Source organism: Archocentrus centrarchus, chromosome 18, assembly GCF_007364275.1.
Source record: "Archocentrus centrarchus isolate MPI-CPG fArcCen1 chromosome 18, fArcCen1, whole genome shotgun sequence".
NCBI lineage: Eukaryota > Metazoa > Chordata > Actinopteri > Cichliformes > Cichlidae > Archocentrus > Archocentrus centrarchus.
In genome coordinates this window covers 18,254,415-18,274,831 of record NC_044363.1, presented here as the reverse complement: position 1 = coordinate 18,274,831, position 20,417 = coordinate 18,254,415, and the positions used below count along the sequence as shown (strand labels likewise).

Genomic DNA, 20,417 nt, shown 5'->3' with positions numbered 1-20,417 from the left:
GGCAGATGGCCTCGTACATTAGATCTTGTTAGAAATGAGCAGCATGCACATGTGAAAAAAAAAAAAAAACTGCACTTCACGGTGAGATCGCTCTGCAGCCGAAACTCCCCGTGACACTTGACCCACGCCGCTGAAAAGCTATGACAGCAGTGGAACCCGGGAAGGAGTCCAAGCCTCTCTCGGCAGCATCTCACTTGTATAACAATAGCTGATGTCTCTCTCCTTGATTACACTGTGATGTTACCATCTGTATGGATGCCAGCAGAGGAGAACGCCAGCTCGCATTACTCCCAGCAGCTGGATTTTACACTGCATATGCCATTTGGTGAAGGAGCATGAGTGCATCAATTTCAAGCATCAGCGGCCCCAGTGGGAGAAACAACTGACCGTGGCAGAGCTGCTGCCACCCACTCAAGTAAACACGATCATTAAAGGTTTGCTGCACAGATGCAGATTTTGAATGTAGGAGTAAAAGAAGCATTACATCTGGTCAAACATCATTTTATTTAGATTTAAAAGATGGTTAGATGTTTTTCTTTTAATGAATCATCCCATAGTGATGACTTCATTTAGCTTTTTTTAACTGATCAAGAATCCAAATACACCTCAAATATTAAATTCATAACAAAATAGAGCAGAGAAAACCAGCGAGCACTCAATAAAGCTGTCAGATAATGGATTGCTGTAAAAAGACAATAAATGCAGCGATACAGAACAGAGTCGGGCTTTTGCTCGAAATCCAAAGCTCATAAATAAAAACAAGATTTTTTTTTTTTTTATTGTGCAAATGAGGCACAATTGGTGGAGAACAGTAAGCCGCGAATTCAAAATCATATCTCAAAATGTATCCCAAAAAGTAATTAAGCTTTCAGTGAAGAAAAAACAGCTGACCTCATGTTGATTTCTAGAAGATTAAGACAGAATGAGCTGAGGGTATACTGACATTCTCTCTCTTTTTCAGCTTTAAAAGGCTTGAACAGCTGTTGGCTGTGCTTTGCAGGAATGTGCGTAAACACAAATGTGTGGGCACACAAATGCACAAAGCCTTAAGCCTGCTCCGATACCAAACAGGAACCGATGCTCTCATACTAATTGACACAGACTGTGCAGACACACAGTTTGATTTGTACAGCTTGCACTCTGAGCTCCTGATGACACAGCCATCTGACCACAACTGAATCTATTTATTTCAATCTTTTTTTTTTTCTCTCAATTACGCATTCATAATTTCACATTCCTGTTTTACAGCCTTAAGTCCCATCTGAGCATTTCTAATTTAGGAGAGGTGTCAGTTTGGTTGAACGTACGATCCACACAGCTGCACAGCAGGGCTGCTGCTAATGTTTATTTCTGTATGATTAAAATGCTTTCATACCAATGATATTAAGGTTGCAGAGACAAAAAAAAAAATACTCTGTACTTTAAAAGTACAGTGCGCATAGGTTCATATGGCAGACACGCGGATATTAAGACATACTATTTGTACACAGTGGTGTGCTCAACACCACACCTCAGGAATGCCAACACCTGTAGTAGTCTAGGTATTATCTACTACCTCTGAGAGAGGGCGACCTTGAGCCAGTAAACTTCCAGTCATGGATATCAAATCTTGGGAATGACGGCAAGTGCAATCCTAGACAGTTAATTTACACCATCTAAAGGGTTAATTAGTTAACTCACGGTTTATATACACTCGCTAATTCATTAGGTACACCCGTTCAACTGTTTGTTAATGCATGGTAGTTCTCTGGATGAACATGTCCTGTTTATGTCAGAGGAAAATGGCTTTGACTTGATGTGAAGGCAACATCAACTCAAATAAGCATTCATTACAACCAAGGTATGCAGAAGAGCAGAACATGTCGAACCTTGAAGCAGACGGCCTACAGCAGCAGAAGACCACACTGGGTGCACCTCCTGTCAGCTAAGAACAGGAAACGCACATGGGCTCAAAACTGGACAACAGAAGATTGGAAAACTGCTGCCTGGTCCGATGAGTCCCGTAACACCAAACCAGATGCTGAAGTAAAGATAATGCAGCATTTTGAAAAGTTAAATGAAAACTCCTTCATCAAGAAGTAATGTCTCATTCAAGAACATAAGATTTCATAGAAAGAGATAGCTGTTTCATAGTGCGCCGCACAGTCTATTTCATGGTTCATTTCTGTATGGTTTCTGTGACCACACAAAGTGAAGCAAAAACCAGCTGTGTGTTTAACAATAACATGTCTGCATTGCTTTAAGAAACACCTGCGTGAAGTGGAGCTGCATGAAATTTTCATCACTATACTAAGAAATGTTACTTTCTCCAGGCTGATTAATTACATTTAGTTACACTGGATTCTTCACCTCAAGGGTGGATGTCATTTGCATAAGAAAATGTCAATGGAATACCTGTTTTGAATGAAACACAGGAACACAGACCGATCCATCCTGGTTCAGTGAGTAATGAGATCAAGGCTGATGCAAGGCAGTGATAAGACACAATGAAGCCATGCAGTAGAGATGCAGGGGCTGTTTCCTGCGGTAAGAAGAGCAGGTTCGTACCCCTGCGAGAGTGGATGTGTGTGTGTGAGTGTGCATGTGCGTGAGGGAATGGAGGAAGATCATGTGTCACAGAGAGTTAATAAGAAAGGGATTTAAGTGGCTTTCAGCAGGCAGACTCGACCTCTTCCCCTTCATCCACCCTCAGCCGCTGCCACCCTCTCGCCGCTTCACCTCGTAATCATCTTCCTCCTCTTTATCCTCCTTCGGCATAAACACTCTGCCCTCTTTAATTAAAAAAGTCTGATTAGGTTTCTCTAATGATTTCTTCAGATACAAAAGCATAAGACACCCGATCCCTCTATTTTAGAAAAGTGGGCAGACAGAAGACTCTTATTTGTGTATTGATTTAATCATATGATAATGATCCTTCTTTTTAAGAGGTGACATATCATTAATGTAAAAAAAAAAACTTCACAGGAAGTGAAGTGCTGCTGCCTTATCTAATCCTTTAACACCAGTGTGACGTTATATTTGTTTGTAATAATTTCATGTGACATAATATTGCTCTTAAATTAAAAAAAAAAATCACACTACAATTATGACATTACTTGTATCACATAATTTCTTTAATTGTCCACAGAATGGGCTAATGCTTCAGTCACACTAGAGTAGGGTGGCAATGTCCTTGCAACTAGGAAAAAAACTGATTGATTGCCCAGTGATTGCACTGAATTGTTTCACATTTTTTCCATTTGACAACTGATTGCAAACAGCTGAAGTGACCAACTGGTTTGCCTGAGGTTGAGTGTGCGACACCCTCAACCTCTGGGCAACCACTTCACTACACAGGTCACCTGGTGGGAGGCAACCTGTCTGCAAACAGTCTGACTCAGACTGACTGCAGTCACTCTCAGACAGATTGGTAAAAGTTTGCAAATAATTGCTGTCTAATTTATAAATGCACACAGATTGCCAACATATTGTCATCGATCTGAGTCAGTCTGCGCTGATGAGCAGTGCAGTGAGTCTCTCTGTAATCAGAGACTCGACACAACAAGTTGCCAATTGGTTGTATTCCAGTTTTATTCACGGCATGGTTGCCGGCTGCCTCTGTCATTTTGCAGTTAAATCACCATCCTACAGCAATTACGTCACTGCTATGAAGGAATTTCTGCTTCAAATCTATGTTGTTCTGCCTGAACTCTGAATGTAGGTAGTTCAGGTGAATTTCTGTTTAATGTGAATTTCTGTGTACATCGACGACAGATGGCAACAGATTAGAGATTTTTGCAGACTGTCACAAATCGACTGCGTGTAATTGCAAATGGATAGTTTACTGCTCACACTCACAATAAAAGTTAATTGTGGTGATTTCATTGAATTTTTTTGCATCCAACAACCGACTGCAAATAGCTGCAGTGACCAATTTGCCAACTTTACCAACTTACAAGTGTGACTCTAAACTTACCTGACTTTGTGCCGTAGAAAGGATGAAAGTAGCAAAGAACTTGAAATTTTGAAGGACAGAAAGATCAGAAACAACTACCCACTGCTGTGAACACACCACCCCATCCCAAGCAACTCCAAATGCAACATACTAACACAAAGCTAGTAGAGAAAGACTCCCAGGCTCAGAGTGATGTTCAAGCTGAATGTATGATAACGCAAACCAAGCCAACAAAGCTTGAGTTTAAAATTTTTATCTGATTTTTAAAATGAAAGCATTGATTTGCGAAGTTTTGGTTAACTAATTGTTGAAGTCACTGAAATGCCTTTCCAAAAACTGGCATTTCAGATTAAGCTGCATTTGCTTTGTTGCAATATTTAAACTGTTTTTGTTTTCGGGACATGTTGGATTAGAGCTAATGTGTGAGCACTAGATGTGTTTTTCCTGCAAACACAATTTGATCTGAGATGGCGATAAGTCAGGGAATGAGATCTCTTTAAAACTTTCCCTGCAGGTGATTCAAACTCTCTCCTGTTGTCTCGTCTATCTTTCAGAGAGTGTACCTCCATTTCCCCCAGAGGTCTTCTTTTTACATCTCTGCTGCTGTTATGTGAAAATAAAATATCTACAAAATGTCAACTCTTCATGAATCAGTGAAAACAAAAGGGGAGAAGCTCTTAAAAAGTTATATTTTCTTTCGCTATGTGTGAACCCAGGGGTGAGTGTCAGAGTACCCCGGCTCTGCAGAAATCCAGCAGCGACACAAGAGAATTACAATTCAAAGGCACATAATACGTGCAGAGAGAGAGAAGCTAACACACAGAGTAACACTCAACAGCCACTACTTGATCCAGTAGCAGGAAAAAAAAAAACCCTCTCAAACTCCCATGCACACTTAAACAGATGTTCACTGCAGACTTTCGACCCACACACACAAATACAAAGCTGACTTCTATCTAACGAGCGTATATAAGTAGCTTCCTCACTCCAGGGCAACAGCAGCTGCTACACTCTATAATCTTGTCATCTGCACTGATGCCATATGATGATCTCTGACCATGAAGGGACTTTTACAGCTCTATGCAAAGCCCTTTAATGTTTCAAAGAAATAAACTCACACACATCAGTCTAGACTTTGATTGCCCACATGCATAATTTATATTTTCTCATATAGCGTATCATCATCATATCATCTGCCTATGTGCACCTAACCAGCCAATATAACACAGTCACACCCAGTCACCAGCACTATATTAGTTACACTTTGCTAGTACTAAGTTGGATGCCCTTTGACTTCAGAACTGCTTTAATTCTTCATAGCACAGATTCAACAAGGTGCTGGAAACATTCATCAGAGATTTTGTAACGACAGCATTACACACAGCTGCTGTGGCTTTGGACACTTTATTAGGTACACCTCGCTAGTACCAGGTTGGACCCATTTTGCATTCAGAGCTACTTTCATTCTTCATGGCACAGATTCATCCATGATGAAAATCTCCTGTTCCACCACATCCCAAAGGTGCTCTACTGGATTGAGATCTGGTGACTGTGGAGGCCATTTGAGGTTGAGGATGGACAGTTGAGGATGGACATGGTCAGCAACAATACTCAGGTAGGCTGTGGACTTTAAATAAAGTTCTCTTGGAACTAAGGGGTCAAAGTGTGCCAAGAAAGTATGCCCCACACCATTACACCACCAGCTTAAAACAGTGGTTCTCAAACTTTTTCCTTCATGCCCCACTTTGCCAGATGTAATGTTTTCATGCCCCACGTGACGTGAGGTCCGGGTGGCGAAGCGATGGGGCGGCAGTGGCACGACGGCTCTATGTACACAGCAGATGGTGACGGTGGAGTGTTTCGCTAGTTGCTGTGCTAATGTACTTGCTAATGTTTCCTTGTTCCACTATCAGAATTAATCTAATGTTCAATATTTGTTCCATATGATTTCTCTCCCAGGTCATTTGCGACCCACCTGTAATGACCCTGTGCCCTACCAGTGGGGCATGCCCCACAGTTTGAGAAACACTGGCTTAAACCATTGATACAAGGCAGGGTGGATTCATGCTTTCATGTTGTTTATGTCAAATTCTGTCCCTACCATCCAAATGTTGCAGCAGACCTGGCCAAGTTTTTCCAGTCGTCCCGTTTTGCTGAACCTGTGTGAAGTGTAGCTTCATCTTCCTGTTCTTAACTGGCAGGAGTGGCACCAGGTATGGTCTTCTGCTGCTGCTCAGGAATGCCATTCTGCATATCTTGGTTTCTAACAAGTTGTTATATGAGTTACTGTTGCCTTCATATTAGCTCAAAGTACAATTCATTGAGTAACTCGAATAAGTCAATTATAAAAAAGATTTTTTATAATCTTAATTTAATCCACGACTCCGTAGCACTCAGTTTTCACCATGTAAACGTGAGCGTTTCACCCACATTTGCAACTAAAAATAGACCTGCAGTAGAAAAGTATCTATGAGCATGCATGTGAATAAAAAGCATTACAACATTAAGCCAATGCAGCCCCCAGTTTTTTCAACAAAAACACTAATAACACAACTGCAGCAGTGATGATGATGCTGTCACAGTTTAATATGGAGTCCCTCCACACACACACACACACACACACACACGCACACACACACACACACACACACACACACACACACACACACGGCAGAGCGCAAAGAGGCAGAGCTGTTACTGAGACGGTGAGCTCAGGTGTCTAGTGTCCAAAACAGCAGCGTTTGTTCCGGTGATCACCATTAAAACCTTTACTGGGAAAAAAAAATGGCTGTATTAAAATTTAAAAATACAAAAATAAAAGAGCAGGACACTGAAATGCTAAGACTACTATTTGGAGCTACTGTACTAATCAATTTCTCAGACATCCTCAGAGGCTTTTGGACAATCTAAGAAATCATTCATTTTCCAGGAAGGCTGTTTGCTAATGTCTGATCTCTAATCTCTGAGATCCTGTTCAACAGATACAACAAGCAGCTGAAATATATACAGTATATATTTCCACTACCACTTGCAGTTATTTTACAGTTAAGCTGGAAGTTTAAAATGGGACGAGCACACAATCACTTACAGTATCACCTCACCTAAAGAGAGAAACACAACTTTTTTATTATTAAGGAGCTACCTGTCTTCTATCATATCATCTTCCCTGAAGAGCTCATCAGTTGACACGAAGAGACCTGAAAAGCACCATATCAGTCTGCCAACATGATTGCCCAGCAGCATAAGACATGAGGGTACACACAACATTTGCCATGAATCTAGCATGACAGTACACACACACACACACACACACATACACACACACGCACCAACAACAGAGACACTGCTACAGTACCACATCCTTTATACCAGCACTGAAGGTGCAAGTATTCATGCAGTATTCTTCTGATCAATAGATACTGCCACTCACTCTAAACCTCCACATTAGCGCTGATATGGGCAGAGAAGAAGTCAAAACTGCCAGCGGATGTGATGTCGCTTTTGGTGGGTACAATGGGCCCATAATGCAGTGGCCGGTGAGCATGCATCAACTTTGCCACCCCACTTCTTTCTGAAACACACACTCACATGTGCAGCCATTCCCGCCCCAGCCACCAGTAACAGAATGACGTTTGCAGGGGGGAAAAGCATCAAACAACTGAGCAGATACACACACACTCGATCAAAGGTTACGCTGGCATTGCCCTTCAACAGCTACTGCATGTGGAAAATTTTAAGAAGCTAGCAAGCCAGTGATCCTGGTGTAAGAGCCACGTGTTCCAGTGGCAATCTCAAGCTTCATTCGCATTGGTAATGAGAGCTGCAGTGACCATAACGGCAAACCTGGGTCAAAGGGTCATTTCATAAAAAACAGTGATAAAGTGCCATCTGCTGAATAATGCTCTGGGCCAGTAAAACAGATAAGTAACTCGAACTGAGAATTTTTATCACAGTGTGTGTACTGCAAGATAAAAAAAAATTAAAAAAAACTATCAGTGCTGCTTGACAATGATAAAATTATAACAATGATTTTTTTTCTTGGTCCATTGCCATTATTTAACACAAGAAACATCATGCATTTATTGAACTTGAACTTGGAATAAATATAACAAAAATGAGATGAAGTTAGTGGGAGAAGACACAGGTTTGTCTGGTTCAGACTTAAACACAGACCAGGGGGTGTTTTTGCCCACCCACCTCTAAGTGCAGCAGACTTCTGGGCCTCAGGAGACCAGCACAGAGAGAGCAATGGAGAAAAAAAAAAGGAGCAGGCAACTGCTAATAATCCTTCCATTAAAGTTTTTACTTCCTCTAGACAGAACTTGGGGACCAAAGGCTCTCTTTTCCTCATCTTGCTTGAACCAAACTAATCTGTGCAACAGTTTGAGCTCATAGGAAGAGGTGTAAGCTCCCAACTGTAAAGAAAAGCTGTCTGCTGGATTTATAATACAAGATGAGATCACCATTGTGAAAATTAACAAAGCATCCTCTCTAGATCATCTTTTTTATAAACTGACAGAAGCTGAAATCATGAAATTAAAATTGAAGAGCTAAAAAACATTGTTTTCAATCAGATGCTGGCCACTGCATGAACCTCCAAGACTAGATAACTATGCTGACAAAAGTTTTCACTCACCCATTGAAATCAATAAATTCAGATGTTCCAATCACTTCCATGGCCACAGGTGTGTAAAACCAAGCACCTATAGAATAGGTCGCTCTCAGGAGCTAATAGAGAGCTTAATGGAATGGGTTTCATTCTCCATCTGGCAATCCGATTTACGAGTTTGGAGGTTCCCAGGAGAACAGTACTTGTCTGACTGCATTGTTCCAAGTGTAAAGTTTGGTGGAGGGGGGATTATGGTGTGGGGTTGTTTTTCAGGAGTTGGGCTCAGCCCCTTAGTTCCAGTGAAAGGAACTTTTAATGCTTCAGCATACTAAGATACATTTTGGACAATTTGATGCTCCCAACTTTGTGGGAACAGTTTGGGGATGGCCCCTTACTGTTCCAACATGACTGCACACCAGTGCACAAAGCAAGGTCCATGAAGACATGGATGAGTGAGTTTGGTGTGAAACAACTTGACTGGCCTGCACAGAGTCCTGACCTTAACCTGACAGAACACGTTTGGGATGAAATAGAGCAGAAACTGTGAGCCAGGCCTTCTCATCCAACATCAGTGTCTGACCTCACAAATGGTCAAAAATTCTCATAAACACTCCTAAACCTTGTGGAAAGCCTTCCCAGAAGAGTGGCCTCAGATCATATTAAACTCTTTAGAGGGATGTCATTCAAGTCCATAAGCATGTGAAGGCAGACGAGTGAATATTTTTACGAACATAGTGTATCAATAGGGTTTGTACTGAAACCCCTGTGGTGGTGAAAAGTCCTTGGGTTCCTGGCCTTTCAATCTGACCTCCCAACACAGTCCAGCAATTTTCTGCCCTGCAGGAATCAATAAGTATCACATCTGATTATTATTTTTTGTTTACAAGGTACAGTGACTTAGGTTTGACTTTGTTTTCAAATTGTAGAATGTCATGGGGTGCCCTTGTCGGACAAGAATGAATCAATATTTGGATGAGCGGCAGTGGAGTCGAAGCTGTGCTGACAGCTGCAGCCTGATGCAGACATGTGTCTTGCCATTAATATCTGCAGCTGCTTAAGGACAAAGATTTTTTTTTTGTTCACGATCAAAGGGATTTACTCGAGAGCAGGACACTGAAATGCTTAGACTGTTGTTTAAAATATGAAGCATGCCATTCGGAGCTACTGTATTAATCAAGTTCTCAGAAATCCTCAGAGGCTTCAGGACAATCTAAGAAATCATTCATTTTCCAGGAAGGCTGTTTGCTAATGTCTGATCCCTTATCTCTGAAATCCTCAAAATCAATCTGAGCTTGAAGTTATTTTCTACAGTTGTACCTCTTCGCCCACGCCTCCACTGCTCCACCCTTTCACTTAATGCCGCCGAGCGAAGCTAAAGATCTCCAAGAGCAGAGATATTTTTAAACCCATTTCATACTCGGGTTAGACGGGTGCTTTAAGGCAATATTGGGAAGTCATGCACTCCAGTGACAGCAAGATAAAGGTGCCTTTTGATGTATCAGCGTACAACCAGTGATGAGACTATGACAGAATTAAAAGCACTAGAACGAGATTTGAGATCAGCATCGTCCTTTATGTCTTTTCTCTTCTAATGAGTGAGATGTACAAATGTGATAATTTTGTCATTTCTGTATGAAATTTCTTCACAGAGGCATTTGCATCCATTACAATTATTTCATTTTTAGCAACTTTTTTTCATTTCTGTTTTACCTGACACTGATATCTATATATCACCATGCAAAAGCCACACCTGATTTCCTTACATTTTGGTTGGAAAATGGGAAATAGGTATTCATTACAGCACTTTAGTCTACACCTTCAAGTGCTTTCTAGCTCTCACGCATGCATTCAGTGACACTGATTGATGCACTGAGTGTAATTTGGGGTTTGGTGTCTCGTCCAAAAGGATTGAACCCCCACCCCCCCACCTCCGCAGTCACAGCTGCCCCATTATAATTGATATCAAAATGTACACATACTTAGAGGATTGTAGCATTAAGCAAAAAACTAAGATCAGTTTAAGGTCTTAAAAGCAAAGCAAAAAACGGGGGAAGGCGCGGTGTTACACTGCACATAAAAAATAATGGAAGTAGCTGGAAGAAAAATGAAAGAAAGGGAAAGAGTAAACTACAGCCCTACATACTGCTGCATAAAGTGGGCATGACTGACAGTTTTGTGAAGTTAAAACATAGCACTGTGAGACAGATAAGCACTTTATTTCAGTGTTGACATAGGAGGCTTCCAAACCTGGTCCAGCTTTGGTCAGTAAAACATGTGCATTAAAATACATTTTTAAATATGCATGCTGCTGTTTTACTGTTTCTTTCCCGAAACTGTCACATCAGAGGTTAAAAAAACTGCCTCTGAGGTAGCTTTCAGGAGCCTCGGTGACTCTCCGTGTCTTCACATCTGACTACTCTTTAATCCTTGATTTTTCTACCAGGATCATGTATTTGCATTCCTCGCTGCAGATACGAACCAGTGAAATCGCTAAATTAATTTAATTTACTCGTGCAGGCGTCCGTTCCGTTGATTGAAAAGCTCACAGTAGCTGCTGCCTGTTATGAATTTTGCTAAAAGGTCAGATTCGTTGTTAGTTACGAGATAAGCAGTGTTAATCCCTCTGAACTTGGAGGGTGGGGCTCAACACGAGTCAGTCAATAAACACCGCGCTAAATCTGCGCAAATCAAACACTTCTTATTTTGTTGGGGGGGAGGCCTTGAGCCGAAGAGGATCACAGCTTCTATCTGCACCTGTCCAAAGACTATTTCTTTTATCACTCTCTCCCCACAGTCTCTTCTCTCCTATTCTCATTACTTTAATCTTTGCTGCACCTCACTGACCCACCCTTGTCCTCCTCCATGCCTCCCCTCTGCTGGGCTTTTCCTCTCCCCATCTCTCCATGTTCCAGCCCTTTATCTTTACAGTAAAGGAAGTGAGGGCTCTCTTGCCAGTGTCCCTACAGTGCTTTTTCACAATGTGCCCCACCCTGTTTCTGGAACTGTTAGAGACACATAAAGACAGAATTACACTGTAACATGTAAGGTAATGTGTAGGTGTGTGTCTGTGTGAGCGCACAGCGGTGTTTGCTTGCCTTTGTGTGCGTGCGTTTGTGCATGACTGCGCCTAAGAGCGTGTCTGGATCATTACTTGTCTGCAGGGTAGACTCCCCGTGGACCCACACATACAGGCTTTATCTTGGCCCAAATGACCCCCCAGAGAGAGTGATAAGAGAGTGGGGGGGGGGGGGGGGGGCAATGTGGGGTGAGTGAAGGACAGGGAGACTGAGACAGGAGGATGAGAGGCGGGGGGGCAGCAAGGGAGAAAGATGAGATTTGACAAAAGACAACCAGAGAACATGTCAGGAGAAAATGAAAGAGGCCTTAGACCAAATGAGCGGGCAGAATCAACATCAGGCCTTGTACTCGTGTGCGTGTTGATGAAAGCCTTTTAGATCATTTCTTACTAACAAAAGCCTTAAGCCAAATCCAGGGAAAGAACGAGAGAGAGACAGAACATCAGCAGCACAATGTTCCCTTCAGCAAAGTCAAATGACAGGCACATCTTCTGTTTTGTTTTGTTTTTTTTTCTTCTTGTATAGACATCATCTATGGCCTAATCCACACACTGAAATGTGTTGCCTTTTGCCTCAACAACAGATTTGAGATAGCATCTGAATTACAGTGGCAAAGGCTGAAGAAAGCTTTTCACCGCTACAATACAGCGGCAGCAAGTAGAGCTTTTTTATTTAAAAACACACACACACACACACACACACACACACACACACACACACACACACACACACACACACACACACACACACACACACACACACACACACTACTGAAGCTTCCAGTATGCTTTATCCAAGGTGCTTTCAGAGGGCTCAGAAACCTTTCTGCACCTATCTTTTCCATCCACACCTTTCAGGCATCAGAAACATACCGGGATGTTGAAAAACCAATAATGGCACATCTTGCAGCTTTTGTGATGATCTTTTTTTTTTTTTTTTCCCCTTCTGCACTTGAGGAAACATTCAGAACAACTGTGAACGCCTTTGTCTTCCACTCTTATCAGACAACACATTACAACATGGTATAACACAGCCCTAAAAATTTTAAGACTTAAGGGTTCATGAAGTTCAAGCAGTGATGCAATGGTTGCTAAAACTGCAGTTCCTTGAATGGCCACTTGAAGCTGACTCCACAGCCACTGAGACCATTTCTGATGAGGCTTCAGTGAACAGTAGATCAGATGAAGGTCCAGATGCATCTTTCAGGTCCTGTGTCAGGACTTTGCTGGATTTTTTTTTCCTGTTTCTTAACTTTCAGATACTGTTCATCTGCTGTAGATAGTTTTTTAGGCCTGAAGCTTCTTTTGTCCTTCACTTGTTCACTTTCCTCATTTTTTAAGAACACATTGCACACTCTGCTGAGATACGCCAAGTTTTCAGCTAACAGCTCATTTTTTTCCTACTGCATCACCACTTTAGAAAGCTCTAATGTATTTAAAATATGCAGGCTAGTTGCGGCTCACAGCCAAAATTCGACTGCATAAGTGGTCGCTTTAAAGTTCATGTATGCATCTTAACATGGCTTGATACTCCCATCTTTAATTGATCTGCATCATAAACAAAATGATTGCCCACTGCCTTCTAGGCTGCTCTGGATTTAATCCACACACTTTCCTTTTTACTAATTACCAAAGGCCACCTCATCTGTCTGTCCACTTCAGGAGCATTTGCAACTCACTGATAAAAGCCAACAAGCTTTTTAAACAAGCTTGTACACATTCCACTGCGGCGCAGAGGAGTCTTTAATGTTCCTTCTGTCTCCTATTGTGACAGCGTCTCAACTTAATTGCAGTGTGCAGGCAGCTCTTTCGGTTTTCTGCTCTGGTGCTGGCACAGTCGAAGCTCTTCAGTTTGAAATACTCCAGTTGAGGGATTTGGTAAAGGATTTCTGCTGAAAATATATAGTAATTATGAGAGAAGCTGGTGTGTTTTAGATTCACAAATCTTGCTTGTTTGTCATGCTGATGAAGTGGAGCTCTCTCTTTCATCTTTAGTGAGTAGAGGGAAAAAAAAGTGGCACACTGCAGCAGAATAAACTGTCATCCAGTAAACCAAGAATATAAAATAGGCTCTTGTCCAAACGAACCTGCTGGATCACTCTGCTCTCTCACTAGTAATTGGTGCCGGGCTTAAAGACAGAGCAGCGGCACAGGGGGCTTTATGTAAATCCTACAATTGCAGTTCTGTAGCAGCAGCAAAACAAACTGTGCAAGCTTAGCGCACGTGAACTTCTCAGGTAGGGCCAGTCTGGCCAACAGGAAGCTGCGGCTCCATCCTGTGAAGATGCTTTCTGGCTTTTCCCTCAGAACATCAAATTAATTTGGCAAAGTAGAAGGCTGTGTCTTATGTAAATGAACAGCTGAGTTGCAAAAGGCACATTGAGTTCCCTGAGCAGAATATGAATGCAGAAAGAGGAAGGAGTGATATTTTGGAAGAGCGTTTCCCCCTGAACATACACACACAAACACACAAATACATCATGCCCCACTGGATTGGACTGTAGGCATGTACATAGACACTTATTGCTCACCCAGACAAAAAACAGCAGCCTTTCGAGTGTGTATGATCTAAATTGCTTTTTTTATTTTTCAGAGGGAAGCGGCCTGTAGTGTAGAGGCCTGCTAAAATACGTAGAAACGTCTTTATTGTTCATTCCTGCCCAAGGCCTGCTCTTCTCTGTTTGTTCGGTTACTGAAAGGTACTTCAACATGAAATGGATTTTCTCTTACAGAGAAAAAATCTTCACCATTTCCACATCAAAACACTAATATTAAGCAGCTGCACAAGTTACAGTGGGTTTTTTTAGCCATGCCAGCAGAATCTTTACTACTATCAGTCTCTCGTGAAATTTTATACAGATGTTTGATGACTTTCAGTCCCCCAACACGCCACTAAAGCCATTGTTGTGATATATATAATATGTATTTGTTTGATTTAATGCAAAAAACTAATGACATTTACCCTCAGTTGGCTTGTAATTGTCAGAGCTAAATGATTGGCACTTGCTTCAGTTTCAATGCCAAAACTCAGCTAGTTAACCCAGGTATAATAGAGCATAAGCAAATAAGATGGCATGTAGTAATGAAAGTACCCAATGTTTATCCACTGTGTCACATCAGTTTTGCTCTGCCTAATTGTCCCAAGATGCTGTGATGAACATCTGAAATATTTTTTAAATGCTTTTTTTATAATGAGGATTTCTTTGCTTCCCTGGGGAGAGCAGGGAATAATCAACAAAATGGAATCAGAGTCAAAGTGTTCGCAGTCTGAAATCTCAGCATATATCAGCACTCTTCATAAAGTGTTGTGTGGCGTCTTTACTGGTGAAGGTTGACGACATTTACAAGCCCAAAACGAATCCAGGGAACACTGGAAAGCACAGGAAATCTAGACCTAGGAAGCACACAGGTAAACATCCCTGAATTTTGTTCATGTAGACGTTGTCATGAGTAGGAATTTTTTTTCATGGATTTCACCTGCCCTACCTAAAAATTCATCTGGTCAGGGAGGCCAGTGAAGTAGAAGTGTGCAACTTTAAAAGTTTAAGTAAAGTAGCACTATACACATTACGCAACTAATGTTTTCATTGTTTGTTGTAGTAGTTTGCACATAAAACTGTATTATCCACACAGCAAAACTAAAAAAGGAAAATGCAGGAAAACAACATTATATAGACAAAATCTGATCTTGCAGTTGGATACCACTACCCCGATGCTAAACTTTCATCCTTGCATAACATGGACTAATGAGCCAATAATCAGCATGCAAGCAACAATAGGAACAATCAATACATACTAGATCAAAATAACATTATAGTGAAAATCCCTGCACGCAATTAAAAAGCGCCGGGGAAGGCGCCTTCCTTATTCAAACCCAATTATGATTGGGTCAAATGGGTTTAATTGGGTGTCTGGCTTGTTGATTATTTGTGAAGCCGGCGGATCACACAGTTTATCATACTGATAGAAAAGAGGTCCCTGGTTAATTCTGGTTGTGTCTGCGGTGATAATTGAGAAATTAAAAAGCAAATAAACCATAATATTGCAGTCAGCGTTGCAGGATAACTTGTGGAGTAATTAGTGAGCGGAACAGGCAGAAAGGATGTCCAGTTCTGATTAAACCTGGCAAACGGAAGCTTATCACAAAGGACTGGCACTGAACAGTAATCCAAAACAAAGAAAGAATGAGAAGAATTTGGCAACAACTACTACATTTTGTTGCTAGTTTATGAACATACAAAGCTTGTTAAAACCAAAGCTGTGGATCATATGGAAGCTCGCTAGTATGTGAAGCTGTTCCTCACCTGTTTGTTTTAAATTATACTCTTGGAGTACATACTAGCATGAGAGTCAACAGCCATGCTGCACTTTCAAAGTGTTTTTAAGCTAAAGTGCTGATGTTTAGCAAATATAATGTTTAGGATGCTTGCAATGACTAATTAGCAGTATGCAGAAACTACAGCAGAGGTTAGAAAAAGTTATTTTAAATTTCATTAGTCAAAGAAAATGAAAAATGTCACTTACTATGAATACTAATGCAATCATTGATGGAATTACGATGCTTCATTACATATGTAACACAGTCATATACATCCCCAATTCAGAAGAAGTTGGGCTGCTGTGTAAAATGTAAATAACAACAGAATGCAATGATCTGTAAATCTCATAAACTCGTAGTTTTCTCACAATAGAAAACAGAAAATATATTAAATTGAGAAAATTAACTATTTTAATAAAATTATCAGCTCATTTTGAATTTAATGGCAGCAACACATCTCAGAACCACTGGGACAGGGTCATGTTTACCACTGTATAGCATCCCCTCTTCTTTTAACTACAGTCTGTAAATGTCTGTGAACTGAGGAGAGCAGCTGCTGGACTTCTGGGAAAGGATTATTGTCCCATTCTTGTCTGATAGATACAGTCCTGGGGCTTCTTTGTTGTATATTTCATTTCATGATGCTCTAAATGTTTTCAGTTGGTGAAAAGTCTGGACTGCAGGCAGGTCAGTTCAGCACCCGGACTCTTCTACTATGAAGCCATGCTGCTGTAATAGCTGTGGTTTAGCATTGTCTTGCTGAAATATGCAAGGCCTTCCCTTTTCAAACGTGCAAGCTGCCAGGTCTATAATGCACCTTCATACCATCAGAGATGCAGTTTTTTGGTGAACCTCTGCCCATCTTTACTTCTGAGAAACTCTGCCCTTCTAAGATGCTCTTTTTATATCCAGTCATGTTACTGACCTGTTGCCAATGAACCTAATTAGTTGCAAAATGTTCCTCCAGCTGTTTCTCTTTAACACCATTTATCTCTCCAGTCTTTTGTTCCCGTGTCTCAGTTTTTTAGATGTGTAGCTGCCATCAAATCCAAAATGAATGAAATATTAAATGACTAAGTTCAAACATTTGATCTGTTTTCTATGTTCTATTGTGAATAAACCATTATGAACAATGGCTCCCACCCACTCTACAACACAGTGATGGGACACAGGAGCACATTCAGTGCAAGACTCATCCCACCAAAATGTACCACAGAGCGCCACAGGAGGTCATTTCTACCTGTGGCCATCAGACTCTATAACTCCTCCCTTAATAGGTGACATTGTGGTTCATCAGTGTCATTCACTTATCAGTATTCAATTGTACATAAAATTGTTTAAATTTCCATATACATTGTACATACACTATATACATTGTACATTGTACATACACTTATACATTGTACAAAAAAGGACTGTGCATATATATATATATAATGACACCTATTTAAAAATTTTTGCACTCACAATTTTCATATGTGTATGGATTTAGATGTGTACATAGTCAAAATATCTCTTTAGTCTTTATACTTTTATGCCTTTAGTGTATGTTATTGTGTTTTAGGTTTACTCGTTTAAATGAAACGGTTGCAGCTGTAACAATAGTAATTTCCCTTTGGGATCAATAAAGTATTCTGATCTGATCTGATCTGATCTGAAATATGGGTTTGTGATATTTGTAAACCATTGCTTTTATTTGCATTTTACACAGCGTCCAAAGTTATTTGGAATTGGGGTTGTACATTTTGCTGATGAAAATACATTGAATCACATTTTATTTTTGATCAATTTTCTGAAATTTGTTTAAAATTACTGCTATATTTTAATAGGAGCACAGTACTGATAACTGATGTGGACAGAATAATGTAAATGAGGTCTAAAGAGGACTAGCAGCTGTTACAGGCACCAAGGGCTTCTGCTCGCCCACTAGCAGCGATGCTTAATAATTAAATACCCAGAGCCTCTGTGATAGTTATAGAAATGCAAATAGGCAGTAGTGTACATACTGTAGTGTAGTCTCAACAGCCTACAGATTTACCTAACACCCCAATTTTCAAATGAACTGTTTCCACCTGGTTCACTGCAGATGACAACGGCTAATATTCTGGAATAAGCTACATGGAAGTGTGTCCCACAAGGTTACTATAGTACAGCTAGATGTGAGCAGGAAGGAAATTCTTCTGTAAAATTAGCTGAGTTGGTATTTTTAGTTTGTTTCCATTCATGCATTACGTTATCACTATTATTAGTTTGATATTAAATTTTAATGTTACTTGATACACTTGTTGGCATCTCCACATATAACAGACTCTTGCAACAGGTGTGCAGTGAGTTCCCACTGGAGAGCAGAGGAGAAAGGTGAGATGCAGAAAGAGCAAGTAAATCAGGCACATGTTATGGCTTAATATCCTTTTAGCTGTTCAGCTGGTGGTGTCAGTTATTGGTGATCTCCCAGAGAGATGACAGGATGATTGGACTATGGAGACCATCAGACCATCCCTAGGCGGTATCAGATTGCTTAGAAAGTATAAACCTATTAAATTCCTTTTCCCGAATGACTAAAAGTGACTGACTGATTCATATGACACATTCTTCCATCGAAGTCTGAAACCTGCATTACCCACAAGTCAACTTAACAACCCTGGAGCCAATAGCCTGAAGTGGAGATGAGGAGCAGGTTAGAGTTAAACCTCGTCATGGTCCCTGGGTTTTGAGTTTTTGGGAGATTATGCTTCTTTTGATTTTGAGAAATTATTGATGTTTGAGGTTTGTCCTTTTGTTTTGAAACTTAGAATTTAGTTTTCTATTCTTAGGATCACAGTTTGCAGGTCTTGTTTATTTTTCCTGATATTTACAGGCTCTTTATCGTCTGGTATCGAGTTTAACTTCCGCTGTCTCATCATGTTTACCATCTTCACCTGTGTTAGTTCCCAACCTGTTACCCTGCCCCTCGGTATCCCGTGTATATTTTGTCTCAATCGCCTTTTGTAATTTGTCGTGTTGTCTGCGTAGCGTGTGACCTTTCAGCTGAGTACTCCCTCTGTTGGTGTTCAGAGTGTTTTCTGATTCTGGATTCCCTGTGCTTAAGTGATTTTTGGATTCCCTGGTTTAGCCCTGGACTTCGGAGTTCTTAAAATTATCTTCGCTAAACATTTATTAATGCCGTGCATCTGGGTGCACAAATTAATCCACCATCCACACAGCCTTTTTATGACACTGAGGCAAATTTCATAGTTCTTGATCAAACAAACTGATATGTAAAATCAGTCCAATACCCCATTTAAAATCATTTACTGGTGGGTCACCACACATCTGCCCACTATGGGCAGCATGCCACAGAGGTGCTCTGCTGTAATTTTCACAGGCAAATTGTTGGCCCATTGTTAAGTCATTCACACTACTGTTTCTCCGCTCAGTGTCACAGGGGGGTCAAAGATTAATTGCTGGACACACAATAGGAGTGTCTTATTCTGCTGTCATCTCCAACGGTCACTTCCAGACTGGGGAAGAACAGAATCGGAATGATGGATTCAAAATTCTGGATTCTCCACAGTGTGTCAGTCCAGTTTTGCGCCGGGCAGTACCTCCAGATAACTGAGAGACGTAGTTTGAATAATTAACCACAATAAACAGGCTGTTCTCACAAGTTCTCCTCATTCTGAAAATGTCAAAAGCAGATGGCATGCTGCCTGTGGCAAAACTTTGGTGTGGAGAGGAGCGGGAATGGACTGAGGAGGGGGGGGAAAAAAGGGAGGCAGCACAGAAAAAAACTCACGGAAGGGCCGGGGGGGTTTTGGCAAGTGAAAGAAGAACAACTGACCCGGGTTTCTTAGGTAATACTGCTATAAAAATGCAACTGTCCTTTGTGATACTGCTTTACAGTGCCGGAGGTATGTTTTTTTATTAGTGCATCACTACAGGCAGGACATAAAGCAGAGACAATGATGGCAGGAACAAAGCAGGAGAATAAGCAGAGATATTCACCATGCAGATGATCACACAGATGAGATACAAATGGAGAAAAAGTGTTGAGCTGAGAGAAAATATGCAAGCAGAGAGTCACTGAAAAGATAAAGGCAAGTTGCAGAGCAGATGGAGGAGGATAAAAGTCCGAGGCTTCTAAGTCGAACAAAGTCCTTGTGGTTTGAATTTTTCCTCCCAGTTTCACAGAAAAGCAGAAGAGCCTTCTCCTGGCATGAATGGTTGGTCTGTCTGCCCATCTCTTTCAGTAAAATATAAGAACATGGAAACAATGTAATAGGTCAAATAGTAGTAGAGTGAGGCCCTAAGAAAGAATGAATGCACTAACCAGCTCAGCAACATTCAAAACCCTAAAAGACCACAGCAGACAATTAAAATGCATGATGACAGGATTAATTTCATGGTAAAGAAAACCAACTTCACATCTAACCAAGTCAAGAACACTCTTGAGGAGTCTACAATCAAGTCTACACTCAAGAGACACCTTCATTGATGTAAA

At 40.9% G+C, this 20,417-nt stretch overlaps 1 protein-coding gene across 1 annotated transcript in view; it reads right to left on the bottom strand.

Moving 5' to 3' along the window:
• gal3st3 (galactose-3-O-sulfotransferase 3) overlaps positions 1–20,417 on the bottom strand; it is a 41,772-nt gene that overhangs the window by 9,582 nt on the left and 11,773 nt on the right. The window lies entirely within an intron of this gene.